Source organism: Bos mutus, chromosome 8, assembly GCF_027580195.1.
Source record: "Bos mutus isolate GX-2022 chromosome 8, NWIPB_WYAK_1.1, whole genome shotgun sequence".
Taxonomy (NCBI): domain Eukaryota; kingdom Metazoa; phylum Chordata; class Mammalia; order Artiodactyla; family Bovidae; genus Bos; species Bos mutus.
In genome coordinates, this window is record NC_091624.1 from 51,890,094 (window position 1) to 51,910,730 (window position 20,637).

The following is a 20,637-nucleotide window of genomic DNA, read 5'->3' on the forward strand; positions in this document are numbered from 1 at the left end:
GACATCTAGGTTGCTTCCATGTCCTGGCTATTATAAACAGTGCTGCGATGAACATTGGGGTACACGTGTCTCTTTCCCTTCTGGTTTCCTCAGTGTGTATGCCCAGCAGTGGGATTGCTGGATCATAAGGCAGTTCTATTTCCAGTTTTTTAAGGAATCTCCACACTATTCTCCATAGTGGCTGTACTAGTTTGCATTCCCACCAACAGTGTAAGAGGGTTCCCTTTTCTCCACACCCTCTCCAGCATTTATTATTTGTTTTAAGTCAACTTTTTCACTCTCCTCTTTCACTTTCATCAAGAGGCTTTTTAGTTCCCCTTCACTTTCTGCCATAAGGGTGGTGTCATCTGCATATCTGAGGTTATTGATATTTCTCCCGGCAATCTTGATCCCAGCTTGTGCTTCTTCCAGTCCAGCGTTTCTCATGATGTACCCTGCATATAAGTTAAATAAGCAGGGTGGCACTCATCTCACATGCTAGTAAAGTAATGCTCAAAATTCTCCAAGCCAGGCTTTAGCAATATGTGAACCGTGAACTTCCAGATGTTCAAGCTGGTTTTAGAAAAGCCAAATGAACCGGAGATCAAATTGCCAACATCTGCTGGATCATTGAAAAAGCAAGAGAATTCCAGAAAAACATCTGCTTTATTGACTATGTCAAAGCCTTTGACTGTGTGGATCATAATAAACTGTGGAAAATTCTGAAATAGATGGGAATACCAGACCACTTGAGCTGCCTCTTTGGAAATCTGTATGCAGGTCAGGAAGCAACAGTTAGAACTGGACATGGAACAACAGACTTCTTCCAAATCGGGAATGGAGTATGTCAAGGCTGTATATTGTCACCCTGTGAAAGTGAAAGAGTGAAAAAGTTGGCTTAAAGCTCAACATTCAGAAAACTTAAGATCATGGCATCTGGTCCCATCACTTCATGGCAAATAGATGGAGAAACAGTGGAGACAGTGGCTGATTTATTTTGGGGGGCTCCAAAGTCACTGCAGATGGTGACTGCAGCCATGAAATTAAAAGACGCATACTCCTTGGAAGGAAAGTTATGACCAACCTAGACAGCATATTCAAAAGCAGACGTTACTTTGCCAACAAAGGTCCGTCTAGTCAAGGCTATGGTTTTTCCAGTAGTCATGTATGGATGTGAGTTCAGTTCAGTTTAGTCGCCCAGTCGTGTCCGACTCTTTGGGACCCCATGAACCACAGCATGCCAGGCCTCCCTCCACATCCATACAAAGGTCTGTCTAGTCAAGGGTATAGTTTTTCCAGTAGTCATGTATGGGTGTGAAAGTTGGACTATGAAGGAAGCTGAGCACTGAAGAATTGATGCTTTTGAACTGTGGTGTTGGAGAAGTCTCTTGAGAGTCCCTTGGACTGCAAGGAGGTCCAACCAGTCCATCCTAAAGGAGATCAGTCCTGGGTGTTCATTGGAAGGACTGATGTTGAAGCTGAAACTCCAATACTTTGGCCACCTGATGTGAAGAGCTGACTCATTTGAAAAGACTCTGATGCTGGGAAAGATTGAGGGCAGGAGGAGAAGGGGACAACAGAGGATGAGATGGTTGGATGGCATCACCGACTCGATGAACATGAGTTTGGGTAAACTCCAGGAGTTGGTGATGGATGGGGAGGCCTGGCATGCTGTGAGGCCTGGCATGCTGTGATCCATGGGGTAGCAAAGTCAGATACAACTGAGCAACTGATCTGAACTGAACTAGAAGAGTTACTCCTGGTGGCCTAATACTACACTGGTGTAAGGTTTCATAGCTTGGCATGTTTGGGGAACAGAGAGTAAGTTAGTTTCGCTGGGCCTGAAGGGCTTAAGAAGAGGAATAATTGAAGGTAAATTTAGAGACACATGCTGGCACCCTGAATGCTAATAAAACAAGGAGTCTTTTTAGCAACAGGGAATTCTGGAAGGTTCCAGAAAAAGGAATGCTTTGATCAAGGTGCTACTTAGGAGATTAATCTTGTCCCTATGTGCAGGATGGATAGGGACAGAGGCTGTGGGAAAGAAGTTGAGGAATGACATGATGAAGGTCCAGATGGGGCAATAGTACAGAGCTGGCTGGGGAGCATTGATGGGAAGTCCCTACTACCACAGGAAGTAGGGGCTAGGAGAGATGCAAGGAGGAAAGAATAATCATAAAGTATATCTGCAGTCGCCAAAGCCACTAGTTTACTACTTCTGGGGAGTTCCAGTGATTGACAGGAGACAGAGAAGACCTAGGAGATACACAGGAGGTAGCTACAAGTCTACACAAGGAGGGGAGCTCCTGGCCTGGAGTGGGAGAGATCGGGAGAGGGAAGTACTGGGTGACACAGCTGGGAAGAGCGCTCGGTTCTGGGGAGAGGCAGAGATGAGACGGCTCAGGTCCTTCCTCAGCACTCTGCCAAAGCCTGACCGAGGGCCACATGGTGATGTCTGAAGGGTCTTTGTTGAGAGATTAATACACAGAGCTCACTCTCAAAAGCCAGAAAAGATCTGATCCAGAAGAAGGGTGGTAAGAATTGCATGTGTGCTAAGTCGCTTCAGTTGTGTCTGACTCTTTGCAACCCTTTGGACTGCAGGCCACCATGCTTCTCTGTCTGGAAGCACTGGAGTGGGTTGCCATTTCCTCCTCCAGGGAATCTTCCCAACTCAGGGATTGAACTTGTATCTCTCACGTCTCATGCTTTGGCAGGCGGGTTCTTTACCACTAGTGCCACCGGGAAGCCTTACAAATTACTGTATGATTGGTGCAGATGATGGTGCAGTAGGAGTGTGAAGAGGACAGTGGTGAGCAAAGAACTGAAAAGACAGAAGGGAGGCAAGTCATATTTGATTGAGAAGTCCTAGAAAAGTTTTATACAGGAGATAAGTTGAGTATCTGTTTCTCCCACTAGACCTTTAGGGGAGGGCAGGGGCCATGTATGCCTTACTTATCTGTGTATTCTTAGGGTCTTGCATTATGCCTGGCACATAGCAAGTGTTCAATAAATATTTGTTGCTGGACTTGAATGGCACTTGAGATGGGTCTCAAAGGAGACAGGTCGTGCAATATATATGATGGAGAGGAGGAAAGGCAGGCTATCCTCTGGGAATGATTCGGCTAGATGATGGAAGAGCAGGAAAGTAAATGGGCACAGCTGAAGAAAGTGTGTGGGAGTCAAATCATGGAGGGCTTGAGTGCCAGGTAAGAGTTATTAAATTTGCAGAAGCTGTGAGGAGCCTTTTAAGGATTTTCCCCTGCCAGGGACTCAGTCAGAACCCTCTTCTGGAAGCTTAGGCAGTTAGCTAGAAGAGGATTCTGAAAGTAGAGAAAACAGTTAGGAAAGACTGTTTCAGTGGCTCAGGAGGAGAGGCAGGGGGCCAGGGCTGATAGGTAACAGATTCTAGGTAACAGAGCAGTGAGCTTAGGTGGAAGGAAAATAATGCAGATAATATACATAGTATTTGGTAAGTGGGAGGCAGAAGCAGAGATTAATATTTACAATGTATTAGAAATTATGTCCCTTGCAACTAATTAAGTTTTGAAAAAATTTAGATGTCACTTTAAAAATGCATAAGGAGCATGTAGATTTTGAACAGTTCTTTTAGGGAGGGTATTTTTTATCTTGTTTGGAGTTCATGGTGATTCTCTTGAATCTGTGGTTTGATTTCCTTTACCAATTTGGGAAATTCTTAGCCATTTTCTCTTCTGCCATTGCTCCAGTCTTTCTTTATTCTCCTTGCTAAAATTACATTATAAAACCTATCCCTCATATCCCATGTTTTTTTAATGCTCTTTTCTGTTTTTTTAGGAGGCAGAAAGAGAAAAAGGAGATTCACTGATAAGTTTTATAGCTTGGAAAACCGTGAACAGAAATAGCCACAACAGGAAAAGCTGGTTGTGTGGAATGGGGAAGGAGATGAGACAAATGAAGAGGTCAGGTGTGGACGTATCGAGCACAAGTGACCTGTGAGATATTCAGGAGACATTCCACAGGATGTTGGAAATCTAAGTCTGAGGTTTGGGAGAGAGGAGGGTCTAATTGCAGCAATGGTGAGCAAGTTATTTAATAGTGGTTAGACATAGTTGAAAAGAGAATTAGTGAACCAGAAGATAGAGCAGAAAAATATCCAAGCTGAAACAGAACCAAAAGGATGAAAAACACAAAAAAGAGCATTTTTTAAAAAACGGTATGTGAGGGTAAAGGAAATCAAACCAAAGATTCAAGAGAATCACCATGAACTCCAAGCAAGATAGAAAGTACCCTCCCTGAAAGAATTGTTTAAAATCTACATGCCTCTTATGCATTTTTTACTTGTCATCTAAATTTTTTCAAAACTTATTTAGTTGCTAGGGATATAATTTCTAATTATTGTAAACATTGATCCTTTCAAATAAAATTGTTGCATTGCTTTTTAAAATGTATCTGGTGGCATCTAAATAACCATAGTAATTTTATACTCACCATAATCCATTTTAAAATGATAGCTTTTCATTAAGAAATTTCAGATTCTTACTTTTGCTCCATGAACACTTGCCCCATCTTCCTGATAATAAAAATATGTAATATAATTAACTTTTTAAAATACCCCATTACTATAATAAAACTCTGAATGTTAAAATTTAGTTTTGCATTGACATCGTTATTAGCAGTATACATTTAATCAAAGCAACAAAATAAACCAGAAAATTTTATAATTATTAAATATAAAAAGTAAGACTTTATTAGAACTTCACGTCTTAAAAGATCTTGATGGGCTTGTATTATCTATTGCAGTGTAATTAGAAATTAGTACCTTAAAATAACCAACATTATTTCTTACAATTTCAGAGGGTCGGGAATCTAACGGGGATCTCTCATGAGGCGGTTTCACATAGCTGTTGTCAGGAAGCCTCAGTTCCTTGCCACATGGGCGTCTCTAAAGAGTTGCCCATGACACAGATGTTGACACCCTCCAGAGTGAGTAATCCAAGAAAGAAAGAATGACCAAGATAGAGGCATGGTATCTTTTTAATAACTTTATTGAGATAAAATTCACAAACCATATAATTCACCCATTTAAAGTATACAGTTCAGTGGCTTTTAGTAAATTCACAGAATTGTGCATGTATCACCACTATAAATTTTAGAACAGTATTGGTGGTGGAGGTGGTCTAGTTACTAAGTCATGTCTGACTCTTGTGACCACATGGAAAGTAGCCCACCAGGCTCCTCTGCCCATGGGATTTCTCAGGCAAGAATACTGGAGTGGGTTGCCATTTTCTTCTCCAGGGGATCTTCCTGACCTAGGGACTGAACCAGGGTCTCCTGCATTGCAGGCAGATTCTTTACCGACCCAAAAAACTTTGAACTTTTAGTTTCCACTTCTCAGTACTCTTATGTCTTCCAGCTCTAGACAACCACTAATTTTCTGTTTTCTGTCTCTACAAAGTTGCCTATTATGTACACTTTATAAAAATGGAATTATAGAACATGTGATCCTTTGTGACTGACTTCTTTCATTTAGCAAATGTTTTCAAGATTCATTCATGTTGCAGCATGTCCCAGTACTTTATTCTTTTTTATGGCTGAATAATATTCCATTGTATGGATATACCACTTTTACTTACGAGTTGATGAGCACTTTTAAACTATTATGTATGATAGTGCTATGCACACTCATGTACAAGCTTTTGTGTGCATATATGTTTATTTCCCTTGAGTATGTACACCTAGGAAAGAAAGTAATGGGCATGAACTCAGCATTCAAAAAAGTTTAGAACCTGAATTGCATGTTGTTGGGCACTTTTCTCATCTCGAGAGCAGATTAGTAGGTCATCTACATATTGTAATATTTTCCCATTAGGTCCCAGGTCCAGATCTAGTAGATCCCGGCTAAGGGCCTGTCCAAACAGGTGGGGGCTATCTCTGAACCCCTGAGGTAATACTGTCCAAGTCATCTGTTGGTGTTTTTCTCCTGGGGCCTCCCACTCACAGGCAAAAAGGTATTGGGATTCTTTAGCCAGTGGTATGTAAAAAAATGCATCTTTGAGATCCAAGACTGTAAACCATTTGGCACTGGGTGGGATTTCTCCCAAGATTACATAGGGATTGGGTATTGTGGGATGGAGGGGGACTACAGCTTCATTTATAATCCGGAGATCTTGAACCATTCTCCAGGTTCCGTCTTTTTTCTTTACTGAGAGGATTGGGATGTTACATGGCGAACTGGTGGGGACCAATAACCCACAAGCAAGGAATGTATTTATTAAAGTCTGTAGTCCCTCCCGAGCCTCTCTTTTGAGAGGATATTGTTTCCGGTTAGGAAACCGGGTGGGATCTCGGAGGATAATGATGACCGGTTCAGCTTGGTGGGCTCGTCCAGGAATCCCCTGATCCCACACCTGGGGTTAATTTTGTCTTCCCATAGTTTTTGGTCCCTCTCTATTGAAGGTGTAATGGGTTCTTCAGTAGTAACCAGGAGCTGTAGAGCTCTAGGGGCTGAAAAACTTCCCATCACAAGGGTGGTCCCCAGTTTAGTGAGTATATCTCTTCCCAATAAGGGGGTAGGACACTCAGGGACCACCAGAAACTGGTGGGAAAATATTTGTCCATCCCAGCAACAAAGAAGTGCTCGGGTGAATCTTTAGGTAGTTGCTTTTCCTGTAGCACCCAAAATGGTACAGGTTTGGGAGGAGAAGGCTCCGGAGTAGGAGATCAAGACAGAGTAGGTAGCCCCTGTGTCAACCAAGAAATTCTCAGACCTACCTGCCACATCCAGTTGCACCCTTGGCTCCAGCCCCATGATGGTTATCTGTGACAGGCGGGCTGGCTGGAGCGGGCTGCTTCAGTCCTCTTGAACCATCATGAGGGTAGGCTTGGCACTTGACCTTGAGGCTCTTGGGTCCCGAGGGCAGAGTGCCACCCAATGTCCCAGTTGATGGCATTTGTGGCAAGCCATTCTAGGAGACTTGTCATGGTTTGGACATTCTTTGGCCCAATGCCCCACCTGTCTACAGATCAGGCATCTGTCTCGTGCCTCTTCCCTCAAGGACTCGAGGTTTGCCATAGGGCTTCTCTGGAGGGCAGCCAGCATCTGGGTATGCCTTGTCTCTTTCTTTCTCTCCTTCTCCTTGGCCTTGGCCTCCTTCTCCTGTTCTCTGTTATAAAAGGTATTGCTGGCTGTCTGGACCATCTCATCTAAAGAGGCAGCAGGGTCCTGCTGTTGTAGCTGCTGTAACTTAATTCTGATATCTGATGCACATTGGGACAGGAATTTGTCCTTTAAAATCACCCATCCCTCATAAGAGTCTAAGTCCAGGTTGGTAAACTTTTGGAGTGCCTCTTTTAGCCTCTCCAGAAAGGCAATGGGGTTCTCATTGGGCTCCTGAGTTATTGCTGAGACTGGGTACAGTCCCACAAGTAATAGGCTTCTTTCTGTTTCCATAGGTAGACTTCCTTAGGGGTGAGTCTTTCTGAAGCTTATCCTACCCAGAACTGTTGCAACCTGAGAGCCAGGCGTCCCCGGGTCAGGGTGCAGATCCCCAGGCAGGCTGAGGCGTGACAGCCTCCTAGAGATCGAATCCTCGGGCAGGTCAAGGCGTGACAGCCTCCCGAGGATTGGGTCCCTGGGCAGGTCGAGGCATGATGACCTCCTGGGACCCCTGGGACTAGAGGCTCCCCAAACAGGTTGAGGCGTGACAACCTTTCGAAGACCGATCCCTAGGCAGGTCAAGGCGTGATGACCTCCTGGGACCCCCCGGACTGGAGTTTGGGCATCCCCAAGATCTCCAGTGTTACCAATGCTGGGTAGAAGTAAGAGGTTTGTTTTGCCCACCGTGGATGGGAATAGATATGATGTAAGTTCATCCTACCTAGTACTGTTGCAACCTGAAAGCCAGGCGTCCCCGGGTCAGGGTGCAGATCCCCAGGCAGACTGAGACGTGACAGCCTACTGGAGATCGAATCCCCGGGCAGGTCGAGGCATGACAGCCTCCCGAGGATTGGGTCCCTGGGCAGGTCGAGGCGTGACGACCTCCTGGGACCCCTGGGACTAGAGGCTCCCCGAACAGGTTGAGGCGTGACAACCTTTCGAAGACCGATCCCTAGGCAGGTCAAGGCGTGATGACCTCCTGGGACACCCCCGGACTGGAGTTTGGGCGTCCCCAAGATCTCCAGTGTGACCAGTACTGGGTAGAATTAAGAGATTTGACGGGAATAGATATGATGTAAGTTCATCTTACCCAGAACTATTGTAACCTGAGAGCCAGGCGTCCCGGGTCAGGGTGCAGATCCCCAGGCAGGCTGAGACGTGACAGCCTCCTAGAGATCGAATCCCGTGCAGGTCGAGGCGTGACGGCCTCCCGAGGATTGGGTCCCTGGGCAGGTCGAGGCGTGACGACCTCCTAGGTCCCCTGGGACTAAAGGATCCCCGAACAGGTTGAGGCGTGACAACCTTTTGAAGACCGATCCCTAGGCAGGTCAAGGCGTGGTGACCTCCTGGGACCCCCCCGGACTGGAGTTTGGGCGTCCCCAAGATCTCCAGTGTGATCAGTATTGGGTAGGATTAGGGGGTTGGATATTATAGAGTATTTCCCTCCCAAGGCCAGCTATTTTCTGGTTGTCTCTCCAGAAGATTGTAGAGGCAGTCTTGTGGGTCTGGATGGGGCTCAGGAAAAGAGCATGAAACAGGAGGGAAGGGGGCAGAGCACAACCTTTGAAAGAATGACATAGCACAAGGGTATAATGTAAACCAATTAAAATCAATTGGGTCCAAGATGACCAGTCAAATTCAAGTGAACCTTAATCCCCAGTCTATAAGCCAACAGACACACCCAGAGGTGGCAAGACAGCTCCAAGGCACAAGGTCAGAAGAGGGAGAAGTGGGTGGTTCCCCAATGGTTGGGATGTTCCTCTCACTCATTAGCATATAAATTCCATCCCCTCACAAAACCTAGCCAGGCCTAATTCCATGGCCGCAGCCCTTGCCCTCGGCAATGGTTCACACCCTGAAGGGTGGCTTCTCTCTGGATCCTAACAAGTTACCTCTTATTGCTTTGTCTCTCGGTGAATTTTTGCAATGAGACATCAGAGCCTGAGTTTCATTAGTTTTGGCTGGGCTTGAGTCCCGGGAGAGGGCTGAAGGACAGGAGGAAAAAGCAGTGGGAAAAACATGCCAAGGAATCCCCTTCATAGCCCACTGGAAGATTTGCTAAATATCTGACCGTTGGTAGATATCATTGGTCTGATCTTTGGCACAGAGAAGAGAAAGGACAGACGAACCCCCACCGACTTGTGTAACAGCTACTGGGGCTCAACAGATAGCGCCCTTGGGACATACTGAGGAGTAGCCTCTCCAGAGTCCCTCAATTGTGCCCCTGCCGCCCGCCTGTTTGCGGGAGGTTCAAGGAAACAAGAAACGAGAGATTGTAAAGGTCCCTCCAGCCATAGGAGCGAGGACCTCTTACCTTAACCGGAGGTCTTCTGGAATCTGAGACTGGGCCGCGTGAGCTTTCTGCTGAGTTCGTTCTTCGCTGTCTCGGTTTCCAGCACGATGGGCCTTCCCCTGCGCTGGGTTTCTTCGCCTTCCGCTTCTAGCGTGGGAGCTTCCCTGAGTTGGGCTCCTGCTGTGCTTGGCCTCTTCCACGCAGAGGTTGTTTCAGCCAGGTTATATCCGAGTCACGGCACCATAGATGCGAGTGTATGTTCCTCGGTTCTTTGTCTCGTCACAACAAAGATTTGGAGCAACGGACATTAAAGCCCTGGGCGCATCACAGCTCTCGGGTCTTGGACAAACCGTGTTACAGCTCTTAGGCAAATCAGTGTTACAGCTCCATTTTATTTAGAAGATAGCAGGAGAATCCAAGACTCAAGAGAAGAGAGTGGAGGAGTGCGTGGGGAGGGAGAAAGAGAGAGAGAGAAAGAGCGTGCACATGCACGCAGGAGAGAGTCCGAGAGAAAGCGCTTTGGCTCCTCCTTTTATGTTTTTTCCTCCACCTGGGCCTGCCCTATGCAAAATGGGCTTAGCCAGGAGTGCTGTTTGTTCTGTTTGTTCTGCCTGAAGTCTTCACTCTGGTCCTCGGACCTTCCTTGTCTTTTAGCCACCACCATTTTGGACTCCTTTTCCCTATTCTACCTACCTAACAGGTGTCTCCTGAGGAGGTAAGGGTGAGCAGTGGACTGCTTCAGGGGCAGGGGCTCTGGGTGCAGTAGACCTGGGTACAGCATAAACCCTCTTGGAGGAGGTCACCATTAACCCACCAGAGCCGCCAGAACTTACACAGAACTGGGGAAACACTCTTAGAGGGCACAAACAAAACCTTGTGTGCACCAGGACCCAGGAGAAAGGGGCAGTGACCCCACAAGAGACTGACCCAGACTTGCCCATGCGTGTCCTGGAGTCTCTGGTGGAGGTGTGGGTCGGCAGTGGCCTGCTGCAGAGTTGGGGGTGCTGAGTGTAGCGGTGCATGCACGGGACCTTTTGAAAGAGGTCACTATTATCTTCATTACCTCCACTATAGTTTGGCTTCAGGTCAAATAACAGGGAGGGAATGCAGCTCCACCCATCAACAGAAAACTCGATTAAAGATTTACTGAGCATGGCCCTGCCCATCAGAACAAGACCCAGTTTCCCCCTCATTCAGTCTCTCCCATCAGGAAGCTTCCATAAGCCTCTTATCCTTCTCCATCAGAGGGAAGACAGATTGAAAACCACAATCACAGAAAACTGACCAATCTGATCACAACCACAGCCTTGTCTAACTCAGTGAAACTATGAGCCATGCCATGTAGGGCCACCCAACACAGATGGGTCATGGTGGAGAGTTCTGACAAAATATGGTCCACTGGAGAGGGAATGGCAAACCATTTCAGTATTCTTGCCTTGAGAACCCCATGAACAGTATGAAAAGGCAAAAAAATAGGACACTGAAAGATGAACTCCCCAGGTCAGTAGGTGCCCAATATGCTACTGGAGATCAGTGGAGAACTAACTACAGAAAGAATGAAGACACAGAGCCAAAGCAAAAACAACATTCAGTTGTGGATGTGACTGGTGATGGAAGTAAAGTCCAATACTTTAAAAAGCAATATTGCATAGGAATCTGGAATGTTAGGTCCATGAATCAAGGCAAATTGAAAGTGGTCAAACAGGAGATGGCAAGAGTGAACACTGACATTTTAGGAATCAGCAAACTAAAACGGACTGGAATGGGTAAATTTAACTCAGATGACCATTTTATCTACTACTGTGGGCAAGAATCCCTTAGAAGAAATGGAGTAGCCCTCATAGTTAACAAAAGAATTCAAAATGCAGTACTTGGATGCAATCTCAAAAACAGCAGAATGATCTATGTTTGTTTCCAAGGCAAACTATTCAATATCACAGTAATCCAAGCCTAAAGAAAGAAAGTGAAGTCGCTCAGTTGTGTCCAACTCTTTGAGACCCCATGGACTGTAGCCTACCAAGCTCCTCTGTCCATGGGATTTTCCAGGCAAGGGTACTGGAGTGGGTTGCCATTTCCTTCTCCAGGGGATCTTCCCAATCCAGGGATCGAACCTGGGTCTCTAGCATTGCAGACAGACGCTTTACCATCTGAGCCACCAGGGAAAGCACCAACCAATAATGCTGAAGAAGCTGAAGTTGAATGATTCTATGAAGACCTACAAGACCTTCTAGAACTAACACATACAAAAAAGATGTCATTTTCATTATAGGGGACTGGAATGCAAAAGTAGGAAGTCAAGAAATACCTGGAGTAACAGGCAAATTTGGCCTTGGAGTACAGAATGAAGCAGGGCAAAGGCTAACAGAGTTTTGCCAAGAGAATGAACTGGTCATAGCAAATTCCCTCTTCCAACAACACAAGAGAAGACCCTGTACATGGACATCACCAGATGGCCAATACTGAAATCAGATTGATTATATTTTTTGCAGCCAAAGATGGAGAAGCTCTATACAGTCAGCAAAAACAAGACCACAAGCTGACTGTGGCTCAGATCATGAACTCCTTATTGCCAAATTCAGACTGAAACTGAAGAAAGTAGGGAAAATCACTAGACCATTCAGGTATGACCTAAATCAAATCTTTTATGACTATCCAGTGGAAGTGACAAATAGATTCAAGGAATTAGATCTGATAGAGTGCCTCAAGAACTATGGACGGAGGTTCCTGATGTTGTACAGGAGGCAGGGATCAAGACCATCCCCAAGAAAAAGAAATGCAAAAAGGCAAAATGGTTGTCTGAGGAGGCCTTACAAACAGCTATGAAAAGAAGAGAAGCAAAAAGCAAAGGAGAAAAGGAAAGATATTCCCATTTGAATACAGAGTTCCAAAGAATAACAAGGAGAGATAAGAAAGCCTTCCTCAGTGACCAATGCAAAGAAATAGAGGATAACAATAGAATGGGAAAGACTAGAAATCTCTTCAAGAAAATTAGAGATACCAAGGAAACATTTCATGCAAAGATGGGCTCAATAAAGGACAGAAATGGTATGGACTTAACAGAAGCAGAAGATATTAAGAAGAGGTGGCAAGAATACACAGAACTATACAAAAAAGGTCTTCGTGACCCAGATAATCATGATGGTATGATCACCAACCTAGAGCCAGACATCCTGGAATGTGAAGTCAGGTGGGCCTTAGGAAGCATCACTACAAACAAAGCTAGTGGAGGTGATGGAATTCCAGTTGAGCTATGTCAAATCCTGAAAGATGATGCTGTGAAAGTGTTGCACTCAATATGCCAGCAAATTTGGAAAACTCAGCAGTGGCCACAGGACTGGAAAAGGTCAGTTTTCATTCCAATCTCTAAGAAAGGCAATGCCAAAGAATGCTCAAACTCCCGCACAATTGCACTCATCTCACACACTAGCAAAGTTAATGCTCAAAATTCTCCAAGCCAGGCTTCAACAGTATGTGAACCGTGAACTTCCAGATGTTCAAGCTGGATTTAGAAAAGGCAAATGTACCAGAGATCAAATTGCCAGCGTCCGCTGGATCATTGAAAAAGCAAGAGAGGTCCAGAAAAACATCTACTTCTGCTTTATTGACTATGCCAAAACCTTTGACTGTGTGGATCACCACAAACTGTGGAAAATTCTGAAAGAGCTGGGAATACCAGACCACCTGACCTTCCTCTTGAGAAATCTGTATGCAGGTCAGGAAGCAACAGTTAGAACTGGACATAGAACAACAGACTGGTTCCAAATAGGAAAGGAGTATGTCAAGGCTGTATGTTGTCACCCTGCTTATTTAACTTATATGCAGAGTACATCATGAGAAATGTTGGACTGGATGAAGCACAAGCCAGAATGAAGATTGCCAGGAGAAATATCAATAACCTCAGATATGCAGATGACACCACCCTTATGGCAAAAAGTGAAGAAGAACTAAAGAGCTTCTTGATGAAAATGAAAGAGGAGAGTGAAAAAGTTGGCTTAAAGCTCAACATTCAGAAAACGAAGATCATGGCATCTGGTCCCATCACTTCATGGGAAATAGATGGAGAAACAGTGGAAACAGTGGCTGACTTTATTTGGGGGGGCTTCAAAATCACTGCAGATGGTGACTGCAGCCATGAAATTAAAAGACATTTACTCCTTGGAAGAAATGTTATGACCAACTAGACAGCTTATTAAAAAGCAGAGACATTACTTTGCCAACAAAGGTCTGTCTAGTAAAAGCTATGGTTTTTCCAGTAGTCATGTATGGATGTGAGAGTTGGACTATAAAGAAAGCTGAATGCTGAAGAATTGATGCTTTTGAACGGTGGTGTTGGAGAAGACTGTTGAGAGTCCCTTGGACTGCAAGGAGATCCAACCAGTCCATCCTAAAGGAAATCAGTCCTGAATATTCATTGGAAGGACAGATGCTCAAGCTGAAACTCCAATACTTTGGCCACCCGATGCCAAGAACTGATTCATTTGAAAAGACCCTGATACTGGGAAAGATAGAAGGCAGGAGGAAAAGGGGACGACAGAGGATGAGATGTTTGGATGGCATCACTAACTCAATGGACATGAGTTTGAGTAAACTCTGGGAGCTGGGGATGGACAGAGAGGCCTGGAGTGCAGCAGTCCATGGGGTCACAAAGAGTGGGACATGATTGAGCAACTGAACTGAACTGACGTCCCAGATTGGTCACTAGGTGGCCCAAACATGGGACAGATTCAAATACCGGTACAAAACCTTTGAAGATTGGGATGAAATTCTAACCACAGTCCAAAGGAGGTCAGTTAGAACTTATATCCTGAAACTAGTTTGGTCAATTAAATACTAGTACAAAAATATCCACATTCTTTATTCTTTAAATAAGACCCAAAGTCTCATGTCATAGTATTCAAAATATTTAAGATACAATCTAGAATTACCTAGCATATGAATAACCAGGAAAATCTCAACTCACACACACACACACTCACACAAGACAATCCACACATATCAATACCAAGATGATTTAGATATTGGAGTTATCTGACAAAGACTTACATCAGCTATTATAAAAGTGCTCTTACAAATAATTGTAAACATCCTTGGAACAACTGAAAAATTAGAAAACTTCAGTAAAGAAATTATAAATATAAATAACAAAATGGAAATGTTTGAACTGGAAACTTTTAAAAACAAAAATTTACAAACTCAGATAGATCCCAAAGCAAAATGGAGATGACAGAGGTAAGAGTTACTGAATATGAAGACTGATCAGAAGACATTAGTCTGAACAGTGAGGAAAAAAAGCTGAAAAGAGCCCCAGGAACCTGTGGAACAACAACAACAAAAAGTGTAACATTTGTTGCATCAGACTTCCAGAAAGAAAATAGAAAGTGTACAAAGCTGGAAAAAATATCTGAAATAATAAGAGCTGAAAACTTGCCAAATTTGGCAAAGATATAAATCTACAGATTCAAAAACCCAATGAAGATCATGGCATCCGGTCCCATCACTTCAGGACAAATACATGGGGAAACAATGGAAACAGTGACAGACTTTATTTTCTTGGGCTCCAAAATAGCTGCAGATGGTTACTGCAGCCATGAAATTAAAAGACGCTTGCTCCTTGGAAGAAAAGCTATGACAAATCTAGACAGCATATTAAAAAGCAGAGACATTACTTTGTTGACAAAGGTCCATACAGTCAAAGCTATGGTTTTTCCAGTCATGCGTGGATTTGAGAGTTGGACTACAAACAAGGCTGAGTGCCGAAGAATTGATGCTTTTGAACTGTGGTGTTGGAGAAGACTGTTGAGAGTCCGTTGGACTACAAGGAGATCCAACCAGTCCATCCTAAAGGAAATCAGTCCTGAATATTCCTTGGAAGGACTGATGCTGAAGCTGAAACTCCAATACTTTGGCCACCTGATGTGAAGAACTGACTCATTTGAAAAGACCCTGATGCTGGGCAAGATTGAAGGCAGGAGGAGAAGGGGATAATACAGGATGAGATGGTTGGATGGCATGACTGACTCAATGGACATGAGTTTGAGCAAGCTCTGGGAGTTGGTGATGGACAGGGAATCCTGGCGTGCTGTAGTCCACGGGTCACAAAGAGTTGGACATGAGTGAGCCACTGAACTGAACTGAAATGGATCATGCTTTTTGCATGTCATATCTAAAAAATCTTTGCTTAACCCCCAGTTACAAAGATTTGGTCCATGTTTTTTTCTAAAAGTTTTGTAGTTTTACATTTTACATTTAGAGCTATGATTCATATTGAGTGGAGAGAAGATATTTACCACATGTACAACTGAAACAGCTCACATCTGGAATATAGAAAGATCCCCTACAATCTGCTAAGTACAAAATCAATATACAGAAATCAATGTATTTCTATAGACTAAAAAGAAGAAATGAATTTTTCAAAGAATGCTATATATTTTAAAAGAACATATCTAATATATATGACTATATATTTTTTTTAATAAAATATATTAATTTTAAAATGTCCGGAATAAATCTAACAAACATTATGTGAGACCTCTACAAAGTATAAAACATTAAGAAGAATTACAGAAGACTCCCTAAAATGGAAATATACCATGTCAATGAATTTTAAAAACTGATATTGTAAATATATGAAATTTCCCTAAATTGATCTATAAATTCAGCACAATCACAATCAAAACCTCAACAGTTTTGTGGATCTTGACAAACAAATTCTAAACCACATCGGATATGACAAAGCTATAGAACTGGAGGCTGTACTATTAGTGTAAGGTCAGAGGAATAGACCAATGGAATAAGAGAGCTCATAAGCACGTCCCCATGTATGGACATGTGATTTACAACAAGGGTGGCACTGCAGAGAAGTGGGAAAATTGGTTCTGGGACAATTATGTATCCATATGGGATATTTGTGACCTCAGGGTAAAGAATGGTTTCCTCAAGTATCAAGAGCAGTAACCAAAAATGAAAAGACAAATCAGACTAATTAGAATTAAAATATACCATTATGAGTGGAAGGGCAAGCCACAGAATGGGAGAAGATATTTACCACATTTGAAACTGGTAGACGACTCGTATCTAGTCTATATTAAGAATTCCAGGGACTTCCCTGGTGGTCCAGTGGTTAAGACTTCACTTTCCGACGCAGAGGTGTGGGTTCGATGGTTCCCTGGTTGGGGAGCTAAGATCCCACATGCCTCCCAGCCAGAAAACCAGAAAATAAACAACAGAAGCAATATTGTAACAAATTCAATAAACTTTAAAAATGGTCCAAATCAAACTTTAAAACAGAAAACTTTTTTAAATGGTCTAACTCAAAAAAATTGAAAAAAGAAAAAAAAAAAGAATTCCAACAAGTCAAAAAGAGAAAATAACCAAATAGAAAAAAAGATTTCACAAAAGAGGGAATCCAAATGTCCAATAAACATTAAAAGGTGTTTAACCTTTAATTATCAATCAAGAGAATGGAAATTAAAACTGCATTGAGATAATACTTCATATCTGATTGGCAATAATAAAAGTCTGACAATACTAAGTATTGATTGGGAAGCATGTAGAAACAACATGAGTTCTCAAGTACTGCTGATGGCAATGTAAAACTGGCACAACCACTTTGCGAAATAATTTGGCATTATCTAGAAATGAAGACAGCAATTCCACTTATGTTCTAGATAAAGTTGAGTACACATGTATCAAGATACATTCACAAGAATAGCATTGTCTGTAATTGTCCAAAGTGGAAACCACCCAGATATCCATGAACAGGAGACTGGATAAATAAAAGGATATACTCATACAGAATACTATACAGAAGATGAATGGGAAGAACTATACCTAGATACAACAACATGGATCAATTGTGAAAACAATTTGAGTGAAAGAAGCCAGACACAAAATAATTCATACAGCACAAGTCTCTTATGTAAAGTTCAAAGGCAGGCTGAACTAATCTATGTATTAGAAATGCCTACTTAGACAGTAAAGCTATGTGCTGTGCTTAGTCGCTCAGTCGTGTCTGACTTTTTGCAACCCCATAAACTGAGGGATTTAGCGACTTCCCTTTCACTTTTTACTTTCATGCATTGGAGAAGGAAATGGCAACCCACTCTAGTGTTCTTGCCTGGAGAATCCCAGGGATGGGGAGCCTAGTGGGCTGCCATCTATGGGGTTGCCCAGAGTTGGACACGACTGAAGTGACTTAGCAGCATGAACTGTAGCTGGCCAGGCACCTCTGTCCTCGAGGATTCTCCAGGCAGGAATACTGAGCAAGAAACAGGGAATTCCCTAGCGATCGAGTGGTTAGGAGCCTGTGCTTTCACTGCTGAGGGTTTGAGTTAGATCCTGGTCAGGAAACGATGATGAAAAAAAAGCAAGGAAGGCATTATCATAAAGCTCAGAGAGCAGAGAAGAGGTGTAATCAGGAAGGGGCCACATTGGAGACTTTTGAGATATTGGCAATATTCTGTTGCTTGAACTCAGTAATAGTTACATGGATATTTACAATAGTTATAATTCATTAAGCTATACAATTACGTATTGTTGCTTTTCTGTGTGGGTTATATATTCCTAATTAAAAAGGTTTTAAATGTTTCATACAACTCTGAATAAAGCATTCTAATAATAAGCGTTCTAACGTGATATATTTACTTTTGTTCAAAGATGTAACATTGTTCTTTTGAACGTAAGTGTAGAATTTTTTATGTCATCTTTTAAATTGTACCAAATAGACCCAGGAGAATGGGAGCATTTTTCTCATTACTGAGAATGGTGAAAATGCAGAGAGGATGTGCTTGGTAGTGGATATTTTCTCACACACTTTAAAAAATCTTTAATATTCTAAGATAGATGGCTTGGTAGGAAGGAATAGATACTTGTTACGATTCTGTGGCCTGAATGAAATAATGGCACAAAGACTGTCATGTTTCTGAGTCCCACTACCTTTGTACCTTGAGAACTCTTCCTCAAGAATAATACTTTCTCTGATAACAACTGTCATCAAAAATAAGCCCCTGAAAAGATATCCAGCATCTCTAGGCATCAGGGCAATGCAAACCAAAACCACAATGAGATGCCGCTTTCTCTCACTAGGATGACTGTTTGTGGAAAGACAGATAATAAGAAGTGCTGGTGAGGGGGCGGAAAAGTTGGATCCCTCATATATTGCTGGTGGGAATGCCACCAGCTGCTTTGGGAAACAGTCTGGCAGTTCCTCAAGTGATTAAACACAGAGTTAAAATTTGATCTAACAATTCTATTCCTAGGTGTAGAGAAATGAAAACCTGTGTGAACACAAAACCTTGTACACAAATGTTCATTGAGTACTATTCATAATAGCCAAGAAGTGGAAGCAAACCAAATATCTATTAACTGATAAACAGATACATAAAATGTGGTATAACCTCACAATGGTATAGTATCCAGCCGTAAAAAGGAATGAATTACATGCTACAACATGGGTGAAACTTGAAAACATTATGCTAAGTGAAAGCCAGAAAAGAAGGTCACATTTTATATGAAATGTCTAGAATAGACTAATCCATAGAGTCAGAAACTAAATTATTGGCTGCCTGGGGCTAGGGAATTGAGGGGGCTAGAGAGTTAGAGCTATGGGGTACAAGAGTTCTTTTTGGAGTGATGAAAATGTCCTAAAATTGATTGTTGCAATAATTGGAGAACTCTGTGAATATATAAAAGCCATTGAATTCTATACTTTAAACGGGTGAATTACTAGTCAGTGATGATTTTTAAAAATATGTCCTCATAGCACTGTGCTACTTAACATTTTTAAAGACCTATCTTGGACCAAAATACCCCAGTTTAAAACACCGGGCTTCACATGTCAACACAGACACTAGATAAGTTAGAAAAGTATTAATACCACAAACTCTTCTTTGGATATTGGTGTCTTGATGAAAGGAATCTTCGCTGACACTTCATTGACACTAGCTTATATCCCCATATGGCATCCGGGGCGGTGCACCCTGGGAAGATTTGGAGTGGTTAAATGTTGCTCTCTGTGTGTGTAAAATGTTTGACAGATCGTTTTGAAAATGAAGATGGGGAAAGAGAACTAGAATGAAATCTCCACCACAGGTGTATTCTCAGGCCAATTTTAGGGAAAAAGTTGAGGATCTGAAAACTAATTCCCTTCAAACTATGCTTGTCTGAATTTCCCTTGGAAAGACTTCATGTATTCCAGTTTGAAGACATGGATTATAGTATAAAAGTCACGTCTTTCAAGACCATAATCTCTGCTATGAATTGCTGAAGCTCTTCTAGCAACAGAAGCCAAGAGTTGAGCTCTGATTCCTACATTCAGCTGTGCCAACCTCCTCAGGGCAATAAACCTTGAAGCTTCAGCTTCATGGTCTAACTTTGAAGGAGCAAGGAAGGACCACATTGGTTAATATATCAAATTATAATCTCTCTATTCTAAAAGGACAGAGAAGGCAATGGCACCCCACTCCACTACTCTTGCCTGGAAAATCCCGTGGACGGAGGAGCCTGGTGGGCTGCAGTCCATGGGGTCTCGAAGAGTCGGACACGACTGAGCAACTTCACTTTCACTTTTCACTTTCATGCATTGGAGAAGGAAATGGCAACCCACTCCAGTGTTCTTGCCTGGAGAATCCCAGGGACGGGGAAGCCTGGTGGGCTATAGTCCATGGGGTTGCACAGAGTCGGACATGACTGAAGCGACTTAGCGGCAGCAGCATTCTAAAAGGAAAGGAAGGAAGGAAATCCCACTGCAAGGAAAAGAAAGAATCCTGAGAAAAAGACAACAGTGTCATCAGGAGACAGTTTGGTGGTGTGCTGGGAACAGAAGCCAGACTGAGTGGGTTAGAGTTTGGTCTGGAACTGGAGAGCAGAGGCAGCATTCAGGAGGCTCAGCTGAGGAAAGCGACAGGCAGATAGCAAGAGCTGGACCTCAAAACTGAGGAGGGTTTGTCTTCAGGTTAGAAGAACCTTGAGAATATTTCTGGAATGAAGAGAAGACATCAGGAAGGGAATGTGGAGAGGGAGGGAACTGGGGAGCCTAGCAAGTTGTAAGGAAACAGAACGACAAGACAGGAGATTGCTTTGAGTCATGGAAGGACACCTCTTCCTCAGAGGTGCATAAAAGCAGTGGAAGCTCTGGAGAGGTTTTTCTGGGGACAACAGATTACTTATGGCGCCAGATCATCTGACCTCTATTTCTCTAGAGTTCTGGCAGCAAAATGAGAAGTAAGTGGCT